This window comes from Lithobates pipiens, unplaced genomic scaffold, assembly GCF_037356315.1.
Source record: "Lithobates pipiens isolate NorthernLeopardFrog02 unplaced genomic scaffold, aLitPip1_a1.2 Scaffold_18, whole genome shotgun sequence".
NCBI classification, from domain to species: Eukaryota; Metazoa; Chordata; class Amphibia; order Anura; family Ranidae; genus Lithobates; species Lithobates pipiens.
The window spans coordinates 484,966,415-484,993,436 of NW_027507758.1; the positions used below are offsets into that span (position 1 = coordinate 484,966,415).

Below are 27,022 nucleotides of genomic sequence, written 5' to 3' on the forward strand. Positions count from 1 at the left end.
CTATTTATGACTGTAGCACTTCCCCCCGAAGGAGCGGCTGACTTTTTCTGGGATTACCAATTACCTCCTCCAGCTTGTACTCGTTGTCCTTGTCTAGGGGTTTCCAGGGTTGATAACCCAGTAATTGTAGAGACCGACACTTGAATTCCTTGTTAGGGTCCGTTCACACAGGGGCAACACGACTTTCAACATGACTTTTGGAGGCAACTTGGACACGACCTGAACACGACTTACAACACGACTTTAAGTCGCCCCAGGCCAGGCGACTTTTGCCGCGGCTGGAGAATGAGCTCTCAAGAGGGCACTCCACGCCAAATTTATGAAAAAAATTTGGCATGGGTTCCCCCTCCGAGAGCATACCAGGCCCTTAGGTCTGGTATGGATTCCAAGGGGAACTCCCTACGCCGAAAAAACGGCGTGGGGGTCCCCCCCAGATTCATACCAGACCCTTATCCGAGCACGCTACCCGGCCGGCCAGGAAAGGGGGTGGGGACGAGCGTGCGCCCCCCCTCCTGAGCCGTACCAGGCCGCGTGCCCTCAACATGGGGGGTGCCTTGGGGAAGGGGGGGCCGCTTGGCCCCCCCACCCCAAAGCACCTTGTCCCCATGTTGATGAGGACAAGGGCCTCTTCCCGACAACCCTGGCCGTTGGTTGTCGGGGTCTGCGGGCGGGGGGCTTATCGGAATCTGGGAGCCCCCTTTAATAAGGGGGCCCCCGGATACCGGCCCCCCACCCTATGTGAATGAGTATGGGGTACAATGTACCCCTACCCATTCACCTGTAAAATAAAAGTACCAAAAAAAACACAGCACAGGGTTAAAATATTTTATTGCACAGCTCCGGGGGTCTTCCGTCTTTGGGGGTCTTCTCGCCGGACTCCTCCGCTATCTTCTTGTAGCTCTTTTGCTAGCGGAGGAGTCCGGCTTTCTTCCTCCCCGCCGCCGGCCTCTTCTCCCGACTTCGGGGGTCTTGTCCCCCTCTTCGGTTCTTCTGCCGGGCCACCGCGCCTTCTTATAGCTCTTTTACAGGCGGTGGCCGGTCTACTGTCGCCGCCGCCTTCCGTTCTTCTTCTTCTTCTTCTCCAGGAGATGTTGCCTCGACGCTCTCTCCGGCCGGAATGCCAGGGACGCGGTCTGCTGCCACTTATATAGGGACAATGGGGCGGTGTCACATGGCTTTATGTCACATGGGTTGGTCACATGGGTTGATGTCACATGGGGACTATGACATCGTAAGGGGGCGGGGTCACCATGTGACCAACCCATGTGACACCGCCCCATTGTCCCTATATAAGTGGCAGCGGAGTGCGTCCCTGGCATTCCGGCCGGAGAGAGCGTCGAGGCAACATCTCCTGAAGAAGAAGAAGAAGAAGAAGAAGAAGAAGAAGAAGAAGAAGAAGAACGGAAGGCGGCGGCGGTGGCGGCGACAGAAGACCGGGCCACCGCCTGTAAAAGAGCTATAAGAAGGCGCGGTGGCCCGGCAGAAGAACCGAAGAGGGGGACAAGACCCCCGAAGTCGGGAGAAGAGGCCGGCGGCGGGGAGGAAGAAAGCCGGACTCCTCCGCTAGCAAAAGAGCTACAAGAAGATAGCGGAGGAGTCCGGCGAGAAGACTCCCAAAGACGGAAGACCCCCGGAGCTGTGCAATAAAATATTTTAACCCTGTGTTGTGTTTTTTTTGGTACTTTTATTTTACAGGTGAATGGGTAGGGGTACATTGTACCCCATACGAATTCACATAGGGTGGGGGGCCGGTATCCGGGGGCCCCCTTATTAAAGGGGGCTCCTGGATTCCGATAAGCCCCCCGCCCGCAGACCCCGACAACCAACGGCCAGGGTTGTCGGGAAGAGGCCCTTGTCCACATCAACATGGGGACAAAGTGCTTTGGGGTGGGGGGGGCGCGCGGCCCCCCCTTCCCCAAGGCACCCCCCATGTTGAGGGCACGTGGCCTGGTATGGCTCAGGAGGGGGGGGCGCACACTCGTCCTCATCCCCTTTCCTGGCCGGCTGGGTAGCGTGCTCGGATAAGGGTCTGGTATGAATCTGGGGGGGACCCCCACGCCGTTTTTTCGGCGTAGGGAGTTCCCCTTGGAATTCATACCAGACCTAAGGGCCTGGTATGCTCTCGGAGGGGGAACCCACGCCAATTTTTTTTCATAAATTTGGCGTGGAGTGCCCTCTTGAGAGCTGATAATTCTGTCAGAGTCGCCTCCGTATAAACGGAGATCCGACTTGGAGACGACCTGCATTGAAATCAATGGGTACCGGTCGCCTACAAGTCGGATTCAAGTAGTACAGGAACCTTTTCTGAAGTCGGAGCGACTTCAGTAGTGTGCATTAAGACGGCTCTCATTCACTTACATTGCTTTTTAAATGTTGTCCGACCTGAGGCGACTAGGGGCGACCTGAAGTCGGATCAGAGTTGCCCCTGTGTGAACGGACCCTTAGGATATTTATTTTGCATAAAACAGTTGAACAAACTCAGTCTCTAAGTTGGGAATAGAGGGTATCAGGATGAAGTTTAGCTCAGGTGCTCGGAACTGCTGACTTCAATAAAAGTCTCTCTCTGTACATAATCCAGGGAATAGCCACTTGCAACTGGACTCTTTAACGGCTGGATAAATCCTTGAACTTGGATTTAGCAGCCAACAGGTAATTCTAGCTTTGCAAAGTCTCTCACACAGACTTGGTTGAAGAACTAAGTTGTAACCAGAAGGATAGAAGTAGGAACTTTTTTTACTGTACTAGAATCTTTCAGGCGGTCCGGGGATACCGTAAGAAATGTGGATTCAATCAATGTCCATGGCAGCTCAGCTTCCAGGCTCTTACTGAGCAGCCAGCCTTGTGCATGGCTCTCTTACTGAAGAGTCCTCCCCTGGTCACATGTAGAGTTGCTGGGCCTCTCCAAACCCGAGACGTCACCGGAACACCTTAGAATCCTCCTTCCAGTTACTGCACCTCGGACAGTTCTGAGGCTCGGAAACGGATGGATCCGCACCCCAGGCCATGAGGGCCCCTGGGGGCTGGTCAGGAGGACCAGGACCACGGCGTCAGCAACAACTTCTGGACCGGAACCCAGAACCACATGAATTCAGCACCTTAAGTACCCTCTCCCAGAATACACAGTGAGACAAACTCCCAATGATTGGCTCAGAGAGAGAGATTGGTACCTAATGCGTCCAACCAGACTGCGTTCTAAGGTCTCTCACAGGTGCAAACCCCACCAATGATCAGGCAGAACTGTAATACAGCCCAGCCAAACTGATGGCAAGCACAATTTAGCACGATTAACCCCAAAACTCAACTACAATTTTGGGCAAAATGTGGTGTCCTGTGCTCTGTTTCAAAGGATACCTCCCCTGCTTCCAGTGGAATTGTTCTGGAAGAGGGGCAGGACTTGAGACCTGAGTGGCAGGCAGCTTATGTGAGAAGCTCTACCAATTATTAATTTGTATTGGCCAAGGGGAGGTCTCCCATATAAGCTGGGGTCACATGCTTCCCGGGGAGTCTCTAGTCTGGTGTGGATGGAGAAAAGCAGCATGGAGTAGCTGGTGGTAGCCTGGGTGTCCCCCCTTGGAATGGACCACGCGGAGAGGAGAGATGGAGGAGTCATCAGGAAGAAGTAGGAACTAAGCGAACAACACAGACTGGGTGATCGACTTTCTGTGACTGGAACATGGACTGTTGATCGGGAGGACAAGTGAGTGGAAACCCCGGGAAACAGTACTTCCAAAGACTGAGGGGTGCTGCAACGGGAGACATGGAAATAGGCAGTGATGGCCTGTGGCTTAGGTTCCACGCCCAATCAGTCAGGCAGAGGAGATTATTCAGAGTGGTGCCCTTTGTTTAAATTGGATGTGCTGTACTAATTGAAGTAGCAGTCAACAGGCAGAGGTAGAGCAGAAAGTGTGCCCGGGATGCAGAAACGTTCTAAAGGAAAAGGCCTCAGGGTGAAGAGTTATTCAGAGTGACTCTATATCATCCAGCCTATGCATTTTCTGGGACTATATTTGTGAAGAGTTATTCAGAGTGACTCTTTACAACTCTACCGAAGTCCATCACTAAAGAGTTATTCAGAGTGACTCTTTGGCATAGCAATCAAATGAAGAATCTAAAAGCAGCAAGAGAGAATTTTAATAAATCCTCCTCCCATTCAAGTTAAAGTTTTATGCCAATAAAATCAAGAATAAGAAAAACCCTAAAGATGGACTGTTTCAGTTTCTTGGGAATGGTGTGTATGGCGGTAGTGGTCCTAAAGGGGGTAGTGCGCTATATATATATCTATATATATATATAGATATATATATATTTTTTTTTAGCAGAGACCCTAGAGAATAAAATGGTGATTGTTGCAATATTTTATGTCACACGGTATTTGCGCAGCGGTCTTTCAAACACAATTTTTGGGGGAAAAAGACACTTTCACAAATTTTAAAAAACTTAAACAGTAGAGTTAGCCCAATTTTTGTATAATGTGAAAGATGATGTTATGCTGAGTAAATAGATACCTAACATGTCATGCTTTGAAATTGTGCACACTTGTGGAATGGCGACAAACAACGGTACCTAAAAATCTCCATACGCAATGCTTTAAAAAAATGTAATGGTTACCAGGTTACAGATACAGAGGGGATCTGGTGCTAGAATTATTGCTCTCACTCTAGAGATCGCAGCGATACCTCACATGTGTGATTTCAACACGGTTTACATATGCGGGCACGACTTATAAATGTGGTTTCTTTGCTGCGCGAGTTCGCGGGAGGGGCACTTTAAATAAAATAATTTTTTTCTTATTTATTTTTTTATTTATTTTTTATTTTTTACATTGTCACTTTAAAAAAAAAATTCAGATGACTTTTATTGCTGTCACAAGGAATGTAACCATCCCTTGTGACAGTAATAGGCGGTGACAGGTACTCTTATGTATTCAGATCGCAAAAAACAGTGAGTCTAAATACTGACATTTTTCCAAATCAGGGACATGCCCTGGAAATCAGTGACAGTTGGGAGCTATGTAACAGGCTCATAAGTGTTAGTTTATACAGTTATATGCACATTTGTTTTGGTGACTGAGTTTGTCTATGCATATGAGCATTATGAGCATTGTTTGTTTGTTCGGACGTTCCCTAGTACAAGTATGGGGTGTGGCTGTGCAAACAGCACAAAGGAATGTGGTAATACCATTATAATATAATTGGGAGTGGTTGTAATCTCCACAGGTGCACTGTCACTTTAACTTGGCATTCCCCGATACAAAGCATCTGAACACAAATACCTGGAGACCTTTGGTACCATACAGTGACGGTGGTGTATGTGTAAGGGGACACAGGGTGACACACGCACTCACAAGGACTCTACGTGACATTACAGGGAGGAATTACTAGTGGCTGCCGCTGACCTGAATCCACTGAGCAAGGTACTGTTGGGGGATACTAAGGACTATGATGACATCACTGCGGTCATTGAATCGCTCTGATTTGGGATCTTGAACTCTAGAACTGAACTGGGGATCTGTGATTATTAGTCGTTTAGAATGTGAACAGCTAATCACATGGTAACAAAGAGATCATAGAGAGCTGTGATTTTACAATGGCAGGTGAAAAGGACAGTGTCCTATTTATATGTTATAATTAGTAGTAGAGTATTGTACTGTGTTCACTATTGTTTAATTTTTTTAAGTAAGTTTAAAGTTTAAGTGATGCCCCTTTTTGTCTTGAACCCAAAATAAAAAAATTTAATATACAGTACTGCCGCTTGTGGTGGCTGCATTCGTTTTCCCCTTTGTTTTCACCTGGTGATCTGGCCAGTAACACACCTCCTGTATTAACGTACCCCTACTCTGGATGAAGGAACACAGGGGTACCTTCCGATGACAGCATTGTCAGTAGTGTTGCCACCTGTCCGAGATTCACCCGGATAGTCCGGGTTTTGAATCATGTACATTATTCAGACAAGAATGTGGCTCGGAAAACGGCACGACAGGAGGGTGAGGGGGGCACTATGTGTGCCACCTTCCTATTCTCTTTGGAATGCCCAAAGGTGTCCCAGGTCTGTTACAATCCTTGAGTGCATACTAAAACAAAAACAATTTACTGTGCGCCACTAAAGTGTTTGGGTTTGGCTCGAATAAAAAGTGGCAACCCTAATTGTCGGGGGAAGGGGGGGTAGTAGATGCATTAGCAGATTTGGATACACTAAAATTGAAGATGAACTCCAGATACCACTTTATAAGCAGCAACAGCATAATAAATGGCTGCTTTGGGTTTTAATACTGCTTAAAGATGCAAGTTTTGGGGATTCCCTAGATCCCTTCGCCAGGATTTATTTGTTTTTGTAGATGGTTCTAAAACCCACATAGTTACAAGGAGGAGCAATTAAATTTTTTTAAAAAAAATGCAACATATTATTTTTTTCTTGTAGACACACATGAGTGGTAAAGGCTGTTGTAAAGCATTAGGTTATAGCGTGTGTCTCATATTGTGACACTACTGGGATGAGCATTACACTGAGTAACTGGGCCGTATATTTCCACAAAGCAGCTTGATACATCTGTAGAAATGTATAATCTGAGTGGATCCTGCTATGGTAATTTTACGTAATAGATCACTGATGTGAAAGAATCAATTTAAATTAGAGATTTCATTTCCATTTGAACTTTGTAAAATGCATAGGGAAGGCAAAATTACAGGGGTTGTAAGGGGGGGTCATGGCCTTTAAATGGCACCTAAGGATTATGAAAGCTCCTTTCAACTTGTTATTCTGCCAAAAATGGCCTGAACATTGCTATCATTTCTTTAAAAAAAAAAAAGAAAAAATGTAAAGAACACTATAAGGGAAAACAAAAAAACACAAAAAACGAAACCACTTTAATTACACCCAAAAAACACGCTATCCAGATAAGAATAAGAGTAGATATTTTTGGGGGGTTTTTTTCAAGTAAACTTTGACTAAGCAGCTCAGTGAGCAAAACTGACAGTTTCCACTTGTAATGTGATTGAATATCCATAAATTAAGTGTAGCGCACTACCCCCTTGGGGGCTGCTGATTTTGTTAATTTACCTTACACCAGCCTGCTCCAATCCCGATCCTCCCATGCGATTTCATACAAGTAGCACATCACAACTTGAACTTTTCAAATTGCTTTATTTGGGAACACTTTTATAGGGTCTAATGAAGCATATGAGATGCCCTGTTAAATGCCAAATTTGGAGTGAAAGGGAATATTAAATTGTAGCCATAGCTTTGTGGAGTCGATTTCCCTGTCAGCGATCCTTCTCTGATTTCTTTAGCACCCTCTCGCTATGGGCAGCTGAGCATCACTCTGAATAATGCTGTGGATGTTGAAACTCAAAGTCTTATGCCTCGCCACCTATCTCCGTGACTTGCAGTGTCCAACCTCCTTCAGTAGCCCCGAGAAGTGTTCAATACCGCTGTCCTTGGATACACAGCATAGAATTTCTGAATAGCTCCACTGGGTCTGCACTCCCTTTGCACTCTCCCAACAACAGTCCATGTTCTACTCACAGAAGGTTGTTCCCAGTCTTCTTCTTCCTCTTTGTTCCTACTTCCTTCTCCCGCGCAATCCAGTACATTCCCATCTGGGACTTCCAGTATTTCTCCAGTGTTACACGATGACTCCTGCTCCAGGGGATCCGGCCTCGGCCTCCCTGGAATCATCTCCGGCTATCTGGCTCCGGGGTCTCTGAACCCCCGGGCCTCTGGTCCCAAACCTCTGGACCTCAAGCCCTTTCCTTCAACCTCCCGAGGACATGTGACCCCCCCCCCCTTTTATGAGAGACCTCCCTCACTGACCACACTCCCAACCCCAAATGCACAACCAGGCCCAACAAAAAGACATGGCCCTGGCTAAATTTACCTACCTCTACATCCTACTCCAGTGATTCTCAACCAGGGTTCCTCCAGAGGATGCTAGGGGTTCCTTCAGCATTGGGCAATTTCTGCCTCTCGGATAAGTTCCCACCTACACCATTGATCTTTTTAGCTATCTGTAAGGAGATAATTCTTCCCAATGACCACAAGTGTAAGGACCATTCTTCCCACTGACCATCACTCTAATGTATCATGAGTTTAGATTTCACATTTTTAGCAGGGGTTCCCTGAGGCTGGAGAACTATTTCGAGGGTTGCTCTGTTTTGAAAAGGTTGAGAAAGGCTGTCCTACACTATCAAAAACACCACTAAGCACCTACCAAAAGGGTAGAGGGCGCTACATCAGCACTCCTTCCAGCTTTTAAGAAATGTGAAATGACAGATGGCATCATCACAAACATAATTCAAAGCATGACACACCATAATAATGGTATAGTTGTGTTTGGTATAATTGTTTGGTGCCTGAGGAAGGGGTCCTTAGCAGATCTAGCTCTTAAGAGTTACATTGGGCATCTAGATGTGGTGAAGATGACTTGTTGAAGTTCAAACTGGCATCAGGATGGGGACGAAAGGAGATTTAAGTGACTTTGAACAGACTGGTTTGAGTATTTGCAAAAACATCTGAGCTACTGGGATTTTCGACGCAACAACCATCTCTAGGATTTACAGAGGTCCGAAAAAAATAGCATATATCCAATGTGCGGCTGTTGTGTAGACGAAAATACCTTGATGATGTCAGAGGAGAATGGGCAGACTGGTTGGAGATGATAGAAAGGCGACAGTAACTCAAATAACCACTTGTTACAACCAAGGTATGAAGAATACCATCTCTGAGCGCACAACACATCGAACCTTGAAGCAGATGGACTACAGCAGCAGAAGACCACACCGGGTGCCACTCCTGTCAGCTAAGAATAGGAAACAGAGGCTACAATTTACACAGGCTCACCAAAATTGGACAATAGAAAATTGAAAAAATGTTGCCTGGTCTGATGAGCCTTGATTTCAGTTATTCATTCAGATAACATTCAGAGATAGTAGGGTCAGAATTTGGCGTAAAAATAAAAGCATGGATCCATCCTGCCTTTTATCAACGGTTCAGGCTGGTGGTGGTGTAATGGTGTGGTGGATATTTTCTTGACATACTTTGGGTCCAGTAGTCCCAATTGAGCATCGTTTAAATGCCTCGGCCTACCTGAGTATTGTTGCTGATCGTGTCCATCCCTTTATCACTACAGTGTGCCCATCTTCTGATGGCCACTTCCAGCACCATGTCACAAAGCTCAAATCATCTCACCACTGGTTTCGTGAACATGACAATGAGGTCTCTGTACTCCAATGGCCTCCACAGTCACCGGATCTCAATCCAATAGAGGGATTTGGTGGAAAAGGTGATCCACATCATGGATGTGCAGCCGAAAAATCTGCAGCAACTGCGTGATAATATCATGTCAATATTGACCAAAATCTCAGAGGAATGTTTCCAACACCTTGTTGTATCTATGTCATGAAGAATTAAGGCAGTTCTGAAGGCAAAAGGGGGTCCAACCTTGTAGTAGGTGTACCTAATAAAGTGGCTGGTGAGTGCGTATGTGTATATTAAAGAGCCAGTCTAAAAGAGTGTTAAATACTCTTTTAGTGTTGAAAATATTTTTATTGAACATTTCAAGTAAAAACAATAAGACAGTAACCGTCATGAGGCAAATACAAGCAGGAACAGTAACAGGACTACATTTGTGAATGGACGGCTAACGACTATCAACCACAGTCGGTCCCGTCGGAAAGTTTGGAAAACAAGGAAAACAGCCTGTTCCCGATCCACAAGGCCACAGTAGGGAAAGAATACTCATGGGTTACTACATGAGACAACGTGTAATTAGTATTACGAAGAAGACAGAAAGAGAGAGAGAAAAGAAAGGAACAGAGTGTTACAGGAAAAAATGAATATCAAGATGAGATGAGAGGGAAAAGGGGGGAAGGGGAAGGGATACGGGTAGGGGGGGGGGGGGAGGGTAGGAGAGAGCCCACAGCGTCCCTACGCCTTCAATATTTGTTCCATTAAGGTGTCAGAGGAAGAGAAGCGGAGCCAGATCGACCATTGAGATATAAACTTGGTGTAAGTATCATTGTCCAGTGCCAACATCTCCTCCATTCTCATGGTGTCATTCATGATGGATACCCACCGTGACTAAATACTCTTTTAGACTGGCTTATTGTTTCTCTATACAACAAATGTGTTTAGGTTAAACACTGTGCCCTTAACCTAGTTTGCCCAAGCCTATTTTGAATACATACACAGTGCATGACTCATTATACATTATGAGCCTCTACATTAGTCACAAGAGAAAACACTCCCATGACCCAGTCTATGACTACTCCACACCACTACTTCTCTGTTATTAATGGAAGTAGATATTTTTTTACTTTGGGTGTGGAGTCTTTAACGTCATTGTAAACACTCCAATGCTGGCCATATACATAGCAATTTTAAGACAGATCCATTAAAAAAAAGAGGACTGATCAGGACATCTTTTTTAAATATTCTTTATTTATACTCAAGGAGGTCACAATGTTAAATTACATACACATATATATTCACATACATACATTTAACAGTTCCCAGCCAGTCTTACTCTCAACAGGGTTTTCATATTCCCGTTTTTAGTAGCTGAGAACTCTATAGTAAACCTTATACTACTATTCTATCGCCTATCCTAGTTATCTCCACTATTATTAGGTGATGCACTTTCCTCCTTTTATTTTAATATTTTCCCCTGATCCCCAAAAAAACAAAAAAACAAAAAAAAAAACTATTCATTTCCTCTACTCTCTACCACCCCTCCCCCTTTCCATCACCCACTCCCAGAGGGGGTGGGGGATCAGGGACCTCCATATTGTTATTTTGTTATTAACTCCCACAACATAGTGGGTTCCTTATCCTTCCCTGTTCCCCATCAGTCTCCTTCCTTCTTCTGAAGAGACAAAAGCATTCCAAACTGTCCAGACCTTGGCATATTGCTCATTCCTATCCTGGGCCGAGTATACTAGATCTTCTATGGCCCCCACCTTTCTAACCTTATTTAACCACATTGCTATCGTGGGTGGCTTAGTGTCTTTACAAGATCGGGCGATGCACGCCTTGGCCTCGTTAACCATATGACATAATACCGAGTTCTTATATTTTCGTATTGAGATATGTGAGAGGTGCAACAGAAAAAAAGCCGGGTCATCCAGTATTCGGTAAATTTTTGCACAATCTTTTGCACTTCCCTCCAATACTGTCTGATCCTGGGACAGGTCCAAAAAATATGGTATAAAGTCCCCCGTCCCCTGTTGCATCTCCAACATTGATCTGAAGCTCCAGGGGAAAACCTCTGAAGCTTCGACGGGGTATAATACCACCTCGTCAGCAACTTATAATTTAGTTCCTGAGTTCCGGTACAGACTGATGAGTTTAGCGAGAGGTATATCATCCTCTGGCATTGATCTGGTGAGAATATCCTATCCAGGTCCCTTTCCCACTTTGCAAAACCTGGCATCTCATAATTATCTGGGGGGGCAGAGAGCATTGTATATATCTTTGATATCGTTCGAGAAATAGGTTCTTTCTCTTCGCAATATAGTTCAAATCTTGTCAGGTCTCGTCAATAGTTTGTCGCTGGTCCCAGTGACTCAAAAAAGTGCCGAAGCTGCATTGCCTGCCAAAAATTTATTTCAAATCGACCCCCCTGTTGAGTCAATAAGGTCACTGTAGGCCAGGAGTCAGATTGCAAAAAGTGTGATGCCTGGGTATAACCTTTTTCCCGAAGTGCATTTTTTTTTTCGGGTGACAGCATTTCAATTTCATATTGTAAGCTGACAACAAAAAAGAGAAGCCCAGAGTGGGACGCAGTATAAGGGAGAGCTGACATGACGGGGTTGCTGAGGCAAGGCAGGAGTTAAGTGTAAGGGGAGTGTAACAGTTAGTGTGGGGGGTGGCTTGGTTAGTGATTCCAGGGTGGTAGGAGGAGCCAAGGTTCGGTCTCTTGCCACCGGAACAAGGTGCAGCTCCCACCCTCCCGCCCTTTTTATTTTGATGGTTGTATGTGGTGATGTTGAATATGATGTGTTGGCGGTTAGGGATCTTTGGAGGCTTTAGGAATTAAGAACAACGTGGCTGAAGTGGGGAACCATCTTGGTATGGTATCCTTGGTTGATCCCAGTTAAACAAAGTTTTTACTGGCATCAGGTTATGGGTATCAGCATGTAAGATTGAGTGGTGTCACCTGAGTCGGAGCGGCCGCGACTGACGACCTGCTGTGAACACGCTGATATGGTGATAAATGTGGTTAGTGACTACAAGGATTGTCAACACTGGTCTAAAATGTATCTGAAGGATTATTGTGTTCTGTAATAAAAGGTTATGATTGAAATATTTAATAAAATGGCCAATGCGGACAATTTACTCTAAAAACAGGTGTGGATTGGTTACTTAATAGGTTAAAGCGGGATTCCGCTGACCTATCTTTTTTTTTTTGGTGTCATTGATATCCATTCATGATATTAGTCTAGCACTCACTTGTTCAGGTTTTTTTATCCCCGGCTTACCGTTTTCGTCCGCGAGTGTAACTTATAAAAATTCCTCCCGGCCGTTTCCATTTTGTTTGTGGGCATTTGAAGCCCACAAGCACTTAGTTCCGGGATGCGGTGAATGCTGTGCTCCCAGCATTCACCGCTCGATCCCGCGCATGCTCATTGATACCGGCGTCGTGACCGGCGTCATTCTGTTCCGAAATTTCACGAGATTTCGGCATGATGGCGTCCCCCACTGATTCATGGGAAGAATGTGAGAAAGCTCCCAGGGGACTTTGTGGAGCCGGGGAAAGGAGATAACCACGCCTACTCCCACGGAAGGAGAGCCCGGAAGTGACATTTATCATCTAAATTATAAGGTAATTACGGTGATCTGATTTTTATAAAGGGGCATTTGAACATCTATGGCAGAAAGAGATTGGCTTAGGATGTAGTTGAAAATATGAGCACAACACGGCTTTAATTTGGGGGGTCATGCATTTAAGAGGTAAAGAGGGGTTTGCATAGGCTATACCATAGTCAAGAGTTCTATGAAGGGCTGTAAATGATTTGCTTTGTAAAATAACATATCGTAGTCAAATCAGTCAGTGTGCAGATTGATTTGATACTAACAATGGGTGCAGAAATTTCAAATAATTACTGTCAGTTGGGACAATCTGGAGGGTGTAATAAAATATACTTCTTTACTTCACCCTCTAACGCAGTCTTTCTCAAGATTTTAAACATGAAGGAACCCTTGAAACAACCATCAGGTATCAGAAAAGTCTTGCTAATTAATTACCATAATTACAGCTCAGGGTACATAAGCATGAACAGGAAGTTGAGATATAAGAATAAATAAAAGAATAAGGAACGTGGTATGCTAAGCTTATTTGAGATGCTCTATGAAAGAATTGTTTTCAGTAATAATGAAATCAAACAAATAATTATGTCCCGAAAAAAAAATCCAGACAATAAAAAGTGTAGTGTTCCCTCACATGGTGCCCACTTACATTGATGTCTGCTTACACTGGTGGTCAATGATATGCTCCCTTACATTAGTGGTAAGTGTAGTGCCTGCTTACATTGGTGGTCAGCAGAAGGACTCCCTTATGTTGATGATCAATGAGAAAATAACCCCCTTATGCCTGGTACATATGATGAGATTATCGGATGAATGATCATAAATGACTCAGCTGAGCCGGGTGCCAGTCCAGGTATATGGGGGATCCCAACCATATGATTGCAAACTTTCCCAAGCCTGGACCGCCTCTATGACATCAGCCGGCAGCGGGCTTCAGTCCGCTGTTAGCTGAAAACAGGTTATAGGAGTGCAGAATGCAAAATGAAATGAGATTTGACTCTCCTTCAAACAAAAATCATACCATCTGGTATCATACTAGAAACATTTTCCTGCTTGTCCCATCAGATAATGTCACACGAATTGTTATGATCAGATCTCATACTAACGATCAGATTATTGTACAATTACTTCAAAAGTGGTATTTTTCTTATGATTTTCTGATCATGTGTATGGGCCATTACACTGCCTGTCAATGAGAGAAAGAACCCATTACACTGAACGTCAACAAGAAAAATGCTTCTTAATTAGTGGAAAGAATGTCCCTTACATGGGTGATCAATGGTAAAAATACTCATTGCATTGGTGGACAGTGGTCATTAGGAAGAACGTCCCCAGGACAGGAAATAAACTTGGCTCATAGAGAAAACTATGGCTTTGATCCATTGCAATAATTGATTTCTAAAGCTGGCTGAAGATGGGTCAAAATGAACTGTCCGAATTCGGATCCATGTGTGGCTGTCCCTTTAGACAGAAGTCGATCGTTAGATTGACTTCTGTCATATGGGAATGTTGGAAAACTTTAATGATTAGCAACTGCAGCTGCTGATCAATGTATTCTGACAGTGAAGAGTCCCGCTGTCAGAACTCAGCGGGGGGATTCCTCCATCCACCTTGCTTGTGTTGATTGAGGAATATCTAGCTGAACAACAACAAAAACATTTATGGCTAGTTTTAGGCTGGGTTCACACTGCCGTGTGGAGAGGTTCATAGCAGTATTCCGTTGCGTCCCTGTTCAGCGTTTCATGTCCGATTTTGGCCCGAATCTTTGGCTAAATTTGGACCTGAAATGGCCCAGAAGACGCACAGGACTCCTGTGCAATTCGCTCCGCAGCTGTCTTGGAGCTGTGTGAACCAGCTCCATTGAGAGCCGGACACAATCTCCTGACCTGCGAATTGGATGCGAAGAAACCCACATAAGTGTGAACCCAGCCTTAGGAGGAGGTGTTTGGAATCAAGACTGAGGAGTAAGTTAATTAATGCACAATGCATTATTTCAATTCAATTTTTGCCTGGAGTTAGGCTTTAAACTTTTCAAAGTCCTTTTTATTTTTTGTGTTAAGGTGTAAGAACCCTCCTTTAGCATGAAAACTGTGAACTAAGTGTGAAAGGATAGTGATCTATTCATTCACAGGTCTTGTAATGTGGTGTCTGTTTACATGCCGTGAATGTCAGAGCCCTGTGCATTGTACCTCTGCTTACATCAGTAATGGGACTAGATCTGCTCTGCGCTGTTTGTGTAAGAGACCAAAGGTCTCACTCTTGAACAGAAAAAAGTGTGACTATATCCAGTCATTAAATAGAAGATAAGCAGTGATTTTAAATAGGAAGAAAATGTTATCCCGAGCAGCTGACCGTCTTGTTGTTGATCTGGCGAATAACCACTTTAGCCCCGGAAGGATTTGCGCCCTTAATGACCAGGCCATTCGTTGCGATATGGCACTACGTCACTTTAACTGATAATTGCTCACTCGTGCTATGTTGTACCTAAACAAAATTGATGTCCCTTTTTCCTCACAAATAGAGCTTTCTTTTTGGTGGTATTTGATGATCTCTGCGGTTTTTATATTTTGCGCTATAAACAAACAAAGAGCGTCAATTTTGAAAAAAAAAATATATATTTTTTTTTACTTTGTGCTATAATACGTATCTCAAAAAAGTATAACAAAACTAATTTATTCATCAATTTAAGGCGATATATTCTTCTACATATTTTTGGTTAAAAAAAACTCGCAATAGGTGTATATTGATTGGTTTGCACAAAACGTATCGCTTCTACAAACTATGGGATAGATTTAGGGACTTTTATTTATTTTTATTGTTTTTTAATAGTATTGGTGGCGATCTGAAATTTTTAGCAGGACTGCGACATTGCGGTGGACAAATCTGACACAAAATTACACTTTTGTGGGGACCAATGACATTATTACATTGATCAGTGCTATAAAAATGCACTGATCAATGTAAAAATTACACTGGCAGGGAAGGGGTTAACACTAGGGGGCGATCAATGGGTTAAGTGTGTTCCCTCAGCGTGTTCTAACTGTAGGAGGGATGGACTGGCAGGGACATGACAGAGATCACTGTTCCCGATGATTGGGAACAGTAGATCTCTGTCATGTCTCCTGTCAGAATGGGGATCTGCCTCGTTTTCAAAGACAGATCCCCATTCTGCTTCTGTACTAGGCGATCGCGGGTCTCTGGCGGACATCGCACCTGCGCGAGTCACCGTATGGCTACGGCAATTTGCACAGGAGAGCCGACCTGTCACCGTATAACAATGGTGGCTGTTCGGCAAGCGGTTAAAGGATACATTTGCCTTTAGGAGCATGTTACATTTTACATGTTAAACCGATACAGTTGATTTACTAATGGAAAACACGCTGCTCACTTTAGAGGGAAAATTGCACTTTGCAGAGCGTAATGAATGTAGTGAAATTTCACTTTACAAAGAATACCAAATCATGTTCAAGGAAAATAGAAAAAAGATGAGATTTTTGCTTGCATATAACTGGATGATGGAATTATCAGATCTTCACCTCATTCCCTAAGCTTTGGGAGAAATTTCCTTGCAAAGTAAATTAACCCAAAGGTCCCTGCAATATAGCACACACAGAAGGAATGCATTACAGAGTTATCAAATTGGCAAGTCATCAAATTGCTGAAGGCAAATGAAATGAGGGAACTAATCACAGACTGTTCATGGAATAAGTGCATAATGATAATGCAAAGCTCATAAAATGAAAGTATAATCAGCTGTTTTTATGATTTATTTTTATTTGTCTTATGTTTTTTTTTCCACTTTTTAATTTAAAATAAGAAACTTTGTGATTTATGAGAGAGGGGCAGGATCAGATAATGGAGGACCATATACCCCTATATCAGCAAATCATTTTTGGTATCTAGTGCTAAGTGGCAGTGCATCCATTAGGGGCACTCAGGCGCTGCCTCCTCTCTCCAGCCACCCCCTCTGTGTACTATGAATAGATTCATGCCTTGCATGAATCTTTCCATGGCCGCTGTAGCCCCCCCCCCTCATTCAGGTGTCTGGCCCCTTTTCGAATTACAGCGGCATGGGGGGTGTTTTTGAAGCACCTAATTAGAGCCATAGGCTTTAATAGGCTTCAAAAAAGGTGCACTGCGAGCACAAACCATTGCACTCGCAGTTTACCCAGGTATGTTAGCATAGAAAATTAATATTTGCTTTGCTAACACAGAACTCTCAGCCAATCAGGAGGCCCGGATGTAATACCGGGCACCTGGTTGGCTGAAGGTAGAGGCAATCTCATTGGCCACCTAGCAAAACAGGAAGAAGACATGCACAAAGGGCACAGCATCCATCGCCATGCTACACGTCCCAGAGCTCGCCGCCTGACCCACAACTACGATAGAGCAAGTGCCGGGCAGACAGCGAGCAGGCGTGGGGGGGGGGGGACACAGTGCCTGCATATTGTGGCCACAAAGGCTGCAATTGATGGAGTTCAGTTGGCTGCGTTAGCGGGTTACAGTGGCTGCATATGATGAGCACACTTGGCTGCATTTGATGAGTACAAAGGCTGCATATGATGGGCACACTTGGCTGCATTTGATGAGCACAGAGGCTGCATATTATGGAGCAAAGAGGCTGCAATTGATGGGGCACAGTTGGCTGCATTTGATGAGCACAGAGGCTGCATATGATGGGCACAGAGGCTGCATATGATGGGCACATTTATCTGCATATAATGGGCACAGTGGGTACATTTTCTTGGCACAGTTGGCTGCATATTATGGGCACAGTTGGCTCCATATTATGGATACAGTTGGCTACATATTATGGGTACAGGTGGCTGTTTTTGCTAGGCACAGAGTCTGTATATGACCGGCACAGTGTCTGCATATGATGGGCACAGTTGGCTGCTTTTGCTGGGCACAAAGTCTGCATTTGATGGGCACAGTGGCTGCATATGATGGGCACAGTGGCTGAAATTGATTCCAATCAGAAACTAGATCCAGTAGGCAGATAGGAGATAAATCAGTAGTAAAATGGAAATCATCCTTTAGAAGGTAGGTACTATCAGGCAGAATATCCTCCTGCCTGAGCACCCAACAGTCATGTTCTAATAATGTGCAACAGAGGGCCTGGAGAACATAGAGAACATAGGTAGTCTAAGAATATGAGAATACCCCCACTGCTGCCAATTTACTCCAGTAAATGTGACTTGGGTACTCAGCCTCATTGCTCACATAGCATATATGTACCTTTTTTATTGACTTTTATTTCCTTAATTGACACTTAATAAACATGCAATATTTTCCCCAACTCAGCAAACGAAAAAAATCTGATAAATCACACCTAGTAGTCAGAAAATAATGGAAGTTGAAAATAAAAATTTTTAATTGGTGTGAGAGGGGCAGCAAAATGTGTCAGCGTTCCCTCCACAGCCAGGAAGAGAGTTAGGAGAGCTCCTTCCACCTCAGAAGTCAAACATACTGCAACACTGTATAACCTCTGTACATTGTGGTGTACTAGTACGCTGTATAACCTCTGTACATTGTGGTGTACTACTACGCTGTATAACCTCTGTACATTGTGGTGTACTACTACGCTGTATAACCTCTGTACATTGTGGTGTACTACTACGCTGTATAACCTCTGTACATTGTGGTGTACTAGTACGCTGTATAACCTCTGTACATTGTGGTGTACTAGTACGCTGTATAACCTCTGTACATTGTGGTGTACTACTACGCTGTATAACCTCTGTACATTGTGGTGTACTAGTACGCTGTATAACCTCTGTACATTGTGGTGTACTACTACGCTGTATAACCTCTGTACATTGTGGTGTACTACAACGCTGTATAACCTCTGTACATTGTGGTGTACTACGACGCTGTATAACCTCTGTACATTGTGGTGTACTACAACGGTGAATAACCTCTATACATTGTGGTGTGCTACAACGCTGTATAACCTCTGTGTATTGTGTTTCCCTGCCTAGGTGGATTGGGGTCTAATGCACTGCATTATATTTAATGCATTACATTACACTGCAGAAATGTCTAGTAAAATGTGTGGTTTACCTATAGGTCCCAGCTGTCTGTGATTTGGAGTGACCCTCCATCCCTCTGTCCTTCTTATTTGTCCCTCTTTTTGGTCTGATATATAAACCTTTATAAAGACATTTAATATTTAGTTATTGGAAGTGTTAGACTTCAGTAAACTGTATATCTAACCTTTAAATGATTGTATGTGTTTATTTGAACTGCCGCTATAAAGAGAAATTACTGGCAAAAAAAATGACTTGTGTATTAACCAATCATTCTTGTGTATCAATGCTTCACGGTCCATGTAACTTGGTGTATCACAGGAGTGTGTGCTTTGCCTACATACTTTATACTAATACTACATTACTGCAATTCAGTAGTGTGACTGTGTACTCAAAGATTTTTTTCTTGCAGAGACTAATTTCCTGGCACAAGGACTGTAATGTCACCCTACATTCACAACATCTTAAATTGAACCCCACAATGGTCAGGTTGATTTCAGCTTAATCAAGTCAGTTTCCTTTTGCATACATCTGTGACAGTTTTGTATGTTATTTTTGTTCCATTGGTATTCCTTTCACAATGCCTTTGGTTCTGTGAAACTGTTACTGCACAGGGCCAGATGTAAGTTATATTGAGCCACCAGTTTACGATGGGGCACAATTTCTTTCTATGACACCAATGATTGGGCAAAATTCCTTTCATTGATACCAATGATGGGACACAGTTCCTCCCACTGATACCAACAATGGGCCACTATTCCTCCCACTGACATCAATGATGGGGCACTATGCCTTCCATTCATTGATACAAGCGATGGGATACCATTCCTCCCACTGATACCAACATTGGGGCACTATTCCTTCCACTAGCACCAATAATGGGGTATTATCCCCCCGTTGATACCAATGATCGGAAACTATTCCTTTCACTGACACCAACAAAAGGGAAATATTTCTTCAGCTCACACCAATGATGGGGAACTATTTCTTCCACTGAAACCAATGATGAGGCACTATTCCTTCCACTGACACCAAAGATGGAGCACTATTCCTCCACTGACACCAAAGATGGAGCACTATTCCTCCACTGACACCAACGAAGGAGCACTTTTCCTCCACTGACACCAAAGATGGAGCACTATTCCTCCACTGACACCAAAGATGGAGCACTCTTCCTCCACTGACACCAAAGATGGGGCACTATTCCTCCACTGACACCAATGATGGAGCACTGTTCCTCCACTGACACCAACGATGGAGCACTGTTTCTCCACTGACACCAAAGATGGAGCACTCTTCCTCCACTGACACCAAAGATGGGGCACTATTCCTCCACTGACACCAACAATGGAGCACTATTCCTCCACTGACACCAACAATGGAGCACTATTCCTCCACTGACTCCAACGATAGAGCACTGTTCCTCCACTGACACCAATGATGAAGCAATATTCATCCACTGACACCAAAGATGGAACACTATTCCTCCACTGACACCAAAGATGGAGTACTATTCCTCCATTGACACCAATGATGGAGCATTATTCGTCCACTGACACCAAAGATGGAGCACTATTCATTCACTAACACCAAAGATGGGGCACCATTCCTCCACTGACACCAAAGATGGAGCACTATTCCTCCACTGACACCAATGATGAAGCATTATTCATCCACTGACACCAAAGATGGAGCACTTTTCCTCCACTGACACCAATGATGAAGCATTATTCATCCACTGACACCAAAGATGGAGCACTATTCCTCCACTGACACCAAAGATGGAGCACCATTCCTCCACTGACACCAAAGATGGAGCACCATTCCTCCACTGACACTAAAGATGGAGCACCATTCCTCCACTGACACCAAAGATGGAGCACCATTCCTCCACTGACACCAAAGATGGAGCACCATTCCTCCACTGACACCGAAGATGGAGCACTATTCCTCTATTGACACCAATGATGGAGCATTATTCGTCCACTGATACCAAAGTTGAGCACTATTCGTTCACTGACAGCAAACATAGGGCGTTGCTTACTCCCAATGGATTCTGGGGTCATTTCTACTCCCATTTGCCCTAGTCTGGCCGCGCTAAAGTCCGAAGAACAGTAAACCAGCCCTTTGCTTAGAACCTTTGGAGACCCCTGCTCTAAACGGATGTTTGAAATTTCCTGCAAACTTCTAATTCTGACGCTTATTTAGCAATTTTTCTTTACTGCATTCTTTTACATAATGCTGACAAATTCCCCGGCATTTACTGAACAACACCAGAGTGAGCTACAGGCTGTCAAGAAGCAAGCCACACTCATTTGATGAATTATTTATCCTCCTAACAATAGGGCTCATTCACACTGTCCTTATATGTAGCATTTTAGGCACCCCTGTAAACACAGGAAGGGTTGTTGTTGTGGGGCGGTTTCACACTGATTGGCTGCAGCGCAATGTACCTGGGTCTTCACGTGGGTTACTCTCGCCTTCCTATAGATTTCTTTTAAATAGGGTGATTTTGGTCAGTTTTTAGAAAAAACACCAAAATCACCCAATCTAATAGAAGTCTATAAGAAAGAGCAGGTAAACGACATGCCCTTCAGCCAAACAATTTTTAGCGGAGTTCTTTCATAAAGCAACAACATCCCCAGTGTTGCAATGAACCATGTAAGAGATTTATTAAAAATCATTTTATGTAGGTGGTAATTTTTGAGCGAGATTTTCATTGATGCTCCGCACTGAATGAGCCTGTGACATATCTTTTATAGTAGCTGGCCTTGTAGTGGGCTATGTGCAGAAGAAGGCTTTATGTAAAAGCTATACAAATAAATGATTTGTATGAGGCAACTGCTCCAATTTGATGTTTATTTTCTTCCATCAGTTTTAATGAATCAGCTCCTATGTGCTTGTGCAAGGTCAGGAAGCTGTATATAGGCAGAGAATAGGCTTTCTCAAGATCATGTTGACTATTGCATATTTACTTTCATTATGAAATATTTACGCAAGTCAATCATTGGAGTGTTTGCATCGGGAAATGTCCTGAGTAATTGAAATGGAAATATTGATGAAGTGGGTATGCATACCTGTATCACCATTTACAAGAGGACTACAAAATAGTGATGTGTGCTGTGAAAAAAAAAAAAAAAACATGAAAAAAATTAAGAAAACTTTTATAATGCAGTTTATAAACATGGCTGATGAGAGGCAAAGCAGAGGTAGGCAACCTTTTAGAGGTGGAGATCTACCTGGACAACATGGAGGAGATCAAAGATCAATGGGGTGAGGCGTGCTTTTTTTTTTAAAGAAATTAACTAGCAAGCCCCAACAAAAAGTGAAGACGGCATGAAGAAAACTTAGAAAACTTCAATAAAACTAATCTTACTGTAGAAATATAAACTCAGCCTACCTTAAGATTTAACTTCAGTGAGAAACTCGATATTCACTTTCATTCACATTTTTTTTTCATGTCTGGGAAGTAATTGGTCACCCCCACAAGGCTGATGCCAGAGTCCACTAGGCAGAACTTTTGGTACTGCAGGCTGATTTGCTCAACTAGTGCAGGGTCTGGTTATCTGCTCTACTTTTTGTCTAGTGTAAGTAGTATGTAGGGCAGTGTCCAAGGGTTAGTAGTATGTAGGGCAGTGTCCAGGGGTCAGCATTATGTAGATCAGTGTGCAGAGGTCAGTATTATGTAGATCGTGTACAGAGGTCAGTATTATGTAGCTCGTGTACAGAGGTCAGCATTATGTAGATCAGTGTGAAGAGGTCAGTATTATGTAGATCGTGTACAGAGGTCAGCATTATGTATATCAGTGGGCAGAGGTCAGTATTATGTAGATCAGTGTGCAGAGTTCAGTATTATGTAGATTGTGTACAGAGGTCAGTAGTATGTGGGCAATGTGCAGAGGTCGGTAATAGGTAGGGCAGTGTACAGAGGTCAGTAGTATGTTGGGAAATGTACAGAGTTCAGTAGTATGTACAGCAGTGTACAGAGGTCAGTAGGTATGTAGGGCAGTGTACACAGGTCAGTAGTATGTAGGGCAGTGTACACAGGTCAGTAGGTATGTAGGGCAGTGTACAGAGGTCGGTAATAGGTAGGGCAGTGTCCAGAGGTCAGTAGTATGTAGGGCAATGTACAGAGGTTAGTAGTAGGTAAAGCAGTGTACAGAGGTCAATAGTATGTAGGGCAATATACAGAGGTTAGTAGTAGGTAGGGCAGTGTACAGAGGTCAGTAACATGTATGTCAGTTAACGGAAGTCAGTAGTATGTAGGGCAGTGTACAGAGGTCAATAGTATGTAGGGCAGTGTACAGAGGTCAGTAGTATGTAGGGTAGTGTACAGAGGCCAGTACTATGTAGGGTAGTGTGCAGGGGTCAGTAGTGGGTAAGGCAGTGTACAGAGGTCAGCAGTATGTAGAGCAGTGTAAAGAGGTCAGTAGCATGTAGGGCAGTGTACAGTGGTCAGCAGTATGTAGAGCAGTGTGCAGAGGTCAGTAGGATGTAGGGCAGTGTGCATAGGTCACTAGGATGAAGTGAAGTATACAGAGGTCAACAGTATGATAAGCAGTGTATAGTGTATTATAACCTATGTTGCGGGCCTTCGCCTACTGTCAGAAACCATGAAATCAGGCCGAGACAGAAGTACAGTTAAATCACATTTGTTTAATAATAAAAGTAAAAAGAACAAACATGTCAAAACATAGCCTAAGTTCAGTAACCAGAATGAATAGTCAGCCAAGCCAGAAGTCAGGGATCAATGTAGTGGAACAGCAAGCAGGATCTGGAGCCAGAAGGAATGTCAGCAAAGCCAGTCTTGAATAGGATTGCAGGAGAAAGTTTCTGTGATGTTGACCAAGGCGAAGGCATATATCCTCTGGATTGGGCGGCTTAAGTAGGCAGGACTGACGAGCAGGATATCATCAACAGCCGAGTAACTGTGGAGAGAAAGGAGCTGGCAATTAGCCGACAGCTGAGCGTCCAGCTCAGAGAAGGAAGGGCTGAGCCCAGCCCTGACAGCGGGGGTGCCTCGCAGGCAAGGATTGGGCGATCGCTCCGCTCTCTAGAAAGTGCTGGGTCGGTGAGGCAGGGATATCTTTGCGAGCTACCTGTCACCACACGGCAGTCGACAGGTAGCTAGCAATCCACAGGTTGCAGACCCCCAAGTTAAAGTATAACTAATGGCAAACTTTTTTGTTTTAGTTTTGGATAGAGTTGAAATGGATTAGAACACCTATTAAATATTGATTTCTGTCTATGTCATCGTTAGGGAAACTTTCCCTCTCTATTTGTCCTGTTTACCATTATCATTTAAAGTGAAAGTAAAAAAAAAATCACAAATTTTGGGTTGTCCCCAGAAAAGTAATAGAAGGGAAATCTTCCAACGTGGATACTGGATCTGGTGACCTGGGGGTCTCCAATGGATCCCTTATTTTGCAGTGATTTTATCTGACTTCCTGTTTGGCTATGGGACAGGAAGTGAAGCTAAATCCCTACAATGAGAAACAGATGATGAAAAAAAAAATCTGACAGAGGTTATAACCCTCCCTTCCTCTATCCAGAATGAAAAAAAAAGTTTTGCCTATAGTCCTACCTGAATACCAGGTTAGGGCTTGTTCACACTTGCTCAAAATAGCGTTAAAGCTTGTTAACAGGTGTGTTTGATATGCATTTAATGAGCATGAAAAATGCTCCCCCAAATGCCCTATAAGCGTTTTCAGTGCGGTCAACATGCATTTTTGGCACGTTAAAACCCTACCACAAACGCCTATTAAAAACTATAATGTACTACCATGCCGGCACGGTTGGGGCGCGTTACCATAGACTTTAATGGAAGGAATTGAAATGCTTAAAGTCCTTTCAAACTCAACATGATGCTTCAATTTTGAAGCAAAGCAACGCTAACTTCTTACTTGGCATGGGCACCACTACAGAGAATACTTTGTATTTTCTCAATGAATGCAAAGCATTCTCGGATTGAATGAGGTGGAGAGGCAGGGTAATGACATCAAAACCTTTACCCCATCCAAGCAGAGAAAGCCGAGTGTTCACTGAAAAAAACCCAAGGCACAGCGATTTCACAGGTATGGATTATGTATACTTACATTGGTCCAAGCTGGTCCAATGTAATTATGCAAAACAAAAACCTGCAATTCAGCTTTAACCACTTGCTTACTGGGCACATAAACCCCCCTCCTACCCGACCAATTTTCAGCTTGAATGACAATTGCATGGTCATGCTATACTGTACACAAATTACATTTTTATAAGTTTTTTTCCCCACAAATAGAGCTTTCTTTTGGTGGTATTTAATCACTAATGGGATTTTTATTTTTTGCTAAACAAACAAAAAAATATGGAAAATTTAAAAAAAGAAAAAATATAGTTTCTAGTTTGTTATACAATTTTGCAAACAGGTAATTTTTCTCCTTCATTGATATGCGCTGATGAGGCTGCACTGGTGGGCACTGATAGGCTGCACTGGTGGACACTGATAAGCACAGTTAAGGCGGCACTGATAGGCACAAATAAGGCAGTACTGATGGGCACAGATAAGGCGACACTGATGGCCACAGATGGGTGGCACGGATGGGCACAAATAAGGCAGTACTGATGGGCACAGATAAGGCGACACTGATGGCCACAGATGGGTGGCACGGATGGGCACTGATAGGTACCACTGATGACACTGATGGGCACTGACAGGTGGCACTGATGGGCACTGATAGGTGGCACTGATGGGCACTGATAGGTGACACTGATGGGCGCTGATCAGTGCGGCACATCAGTGCCACCTTTGTTGAGGCACTGTTGGCACTGATGGGTAGCGCTGGTTGGCACTGGTAGGCGGCACTGTTGCCTACTGCTAGGTGGCACTGGCAGGGGGCACAGGTGGGCCCTAAGGATCTGCAGCAGCCTGCCGTGATCGGGACTGATGTCCCAAACACGGTCGACGGTGATCAGCTTTTTTTTTTTCTCTTCACGCTGTCAGCGCGAGGAGAATAAATAGCTGATTATCGGCTCTGTTTACATGACATGATCAGCTGTCATTGGCTGACAGCTGATCACGTGGTAAGGGGTTGGTATCGACCCCTTACTCCAATCTGTGATCCAGCGAGTCTCCTAGACTCGCTGAACACAGAGCGGGCGACACGCGCCCTACAGGGAGTGCGCAGGCTGCTCGGGCACGAGATGACACCAAATATATCAAACTAAAAAGAGGGGGAAAATGAGGAGGAAAGAGGGATAGAGGGATTTGCTTCTAAAAGAGAGACGGTGCCTCTAAATAAGGGACAATGCGGAGCTTTGCCAGGGCTAAACAAACATGTATTGCAATCCATACACAATATTTGCCCATTGTAACATGTACTTAACAGACACCCAGGGTATTATTGTTATACTTGGGGAAAGTGTAGTCACATACAGTAGGTATTACAATATACAGTAATATATTGTACCGTACATATGTATGGTATTAAATTATCTTAGTTGTGTTAGTTCAGTTTTAGGGAGTGAGTTTATTGAGACAGATTACGCATTTTATGACTAATGTTAAAGTGACACTAAATTCAGATTTAAAAAATATACATATTTGAGTATGAATCCTTAACCCAAAAAGTACCTTATGTTGATCTCAGCCTTCCTTAAATCTCCAAATTCTTTTTTTTTTTTTTGCTGCTTCCTGTTGGAGGGAGAGGCTATGGTCATTCTCCATGGTCCGACTGTATCTAGGAGATGGAGTATGGACTATGCACTATGGGGTTTCTAGTGTGCATAGAGTAATGCCCTTGATCACAATTAACATGCACTACTTGCCCCAACCTGGAAGTAAGGGGAAAAAAGGATGGATTGGGATGTTCACACAGAGGCTAAAAAGACAGTAAAGTACAATTTTATGAAAAAGAGATTATAGGGTTATTAAGCAGTGGACATATAAGAATATTGTTTCAGATCACTTTAAAGACATGTAGCACTACCCCAGGAGGAGCCACTTGGTCATTATACTGCTTAGTTCCTACTGACAACCTGGTATAGATTAAAGGCTTCTCACATCAAGCGCTAGTATATTACCACACCATATCAATATTGAGGAAAAAGGTCACATATTGCTGAATGTTAGATAAAGTGAGTATATTGTAATAAGTCCGACACAAGGCATAAGCCAGTAGGCAGGTAACTGAACATGATTAAAGATACTGAAC

At 43.8% G+C, this 27,022-nt stretch overlaps 1 protein-coding gene across 1 annotated transcript in view; it reads left to right on the forward strand.

Moving 5' to 3' along the window:
* The first annotated feature begins 5,235 nt into the window (after positions 1-5,235).
* NGEF (neuronal guanine nucleotide exchange factor) overlaps positions 5,236-27,022 on the forward strand; it is a 204,042-nt gene continuing 182,255 nt past the window's right edge. The window contains exon 1 of the mRNA XM_077488480.1: positions 5,236-5,413. The gene's annotated coding sequence lies outside the window, so the exon portion shown is untranslated. The remainder of the gene's footprint in view (positions 5,414-27,022) is intronic.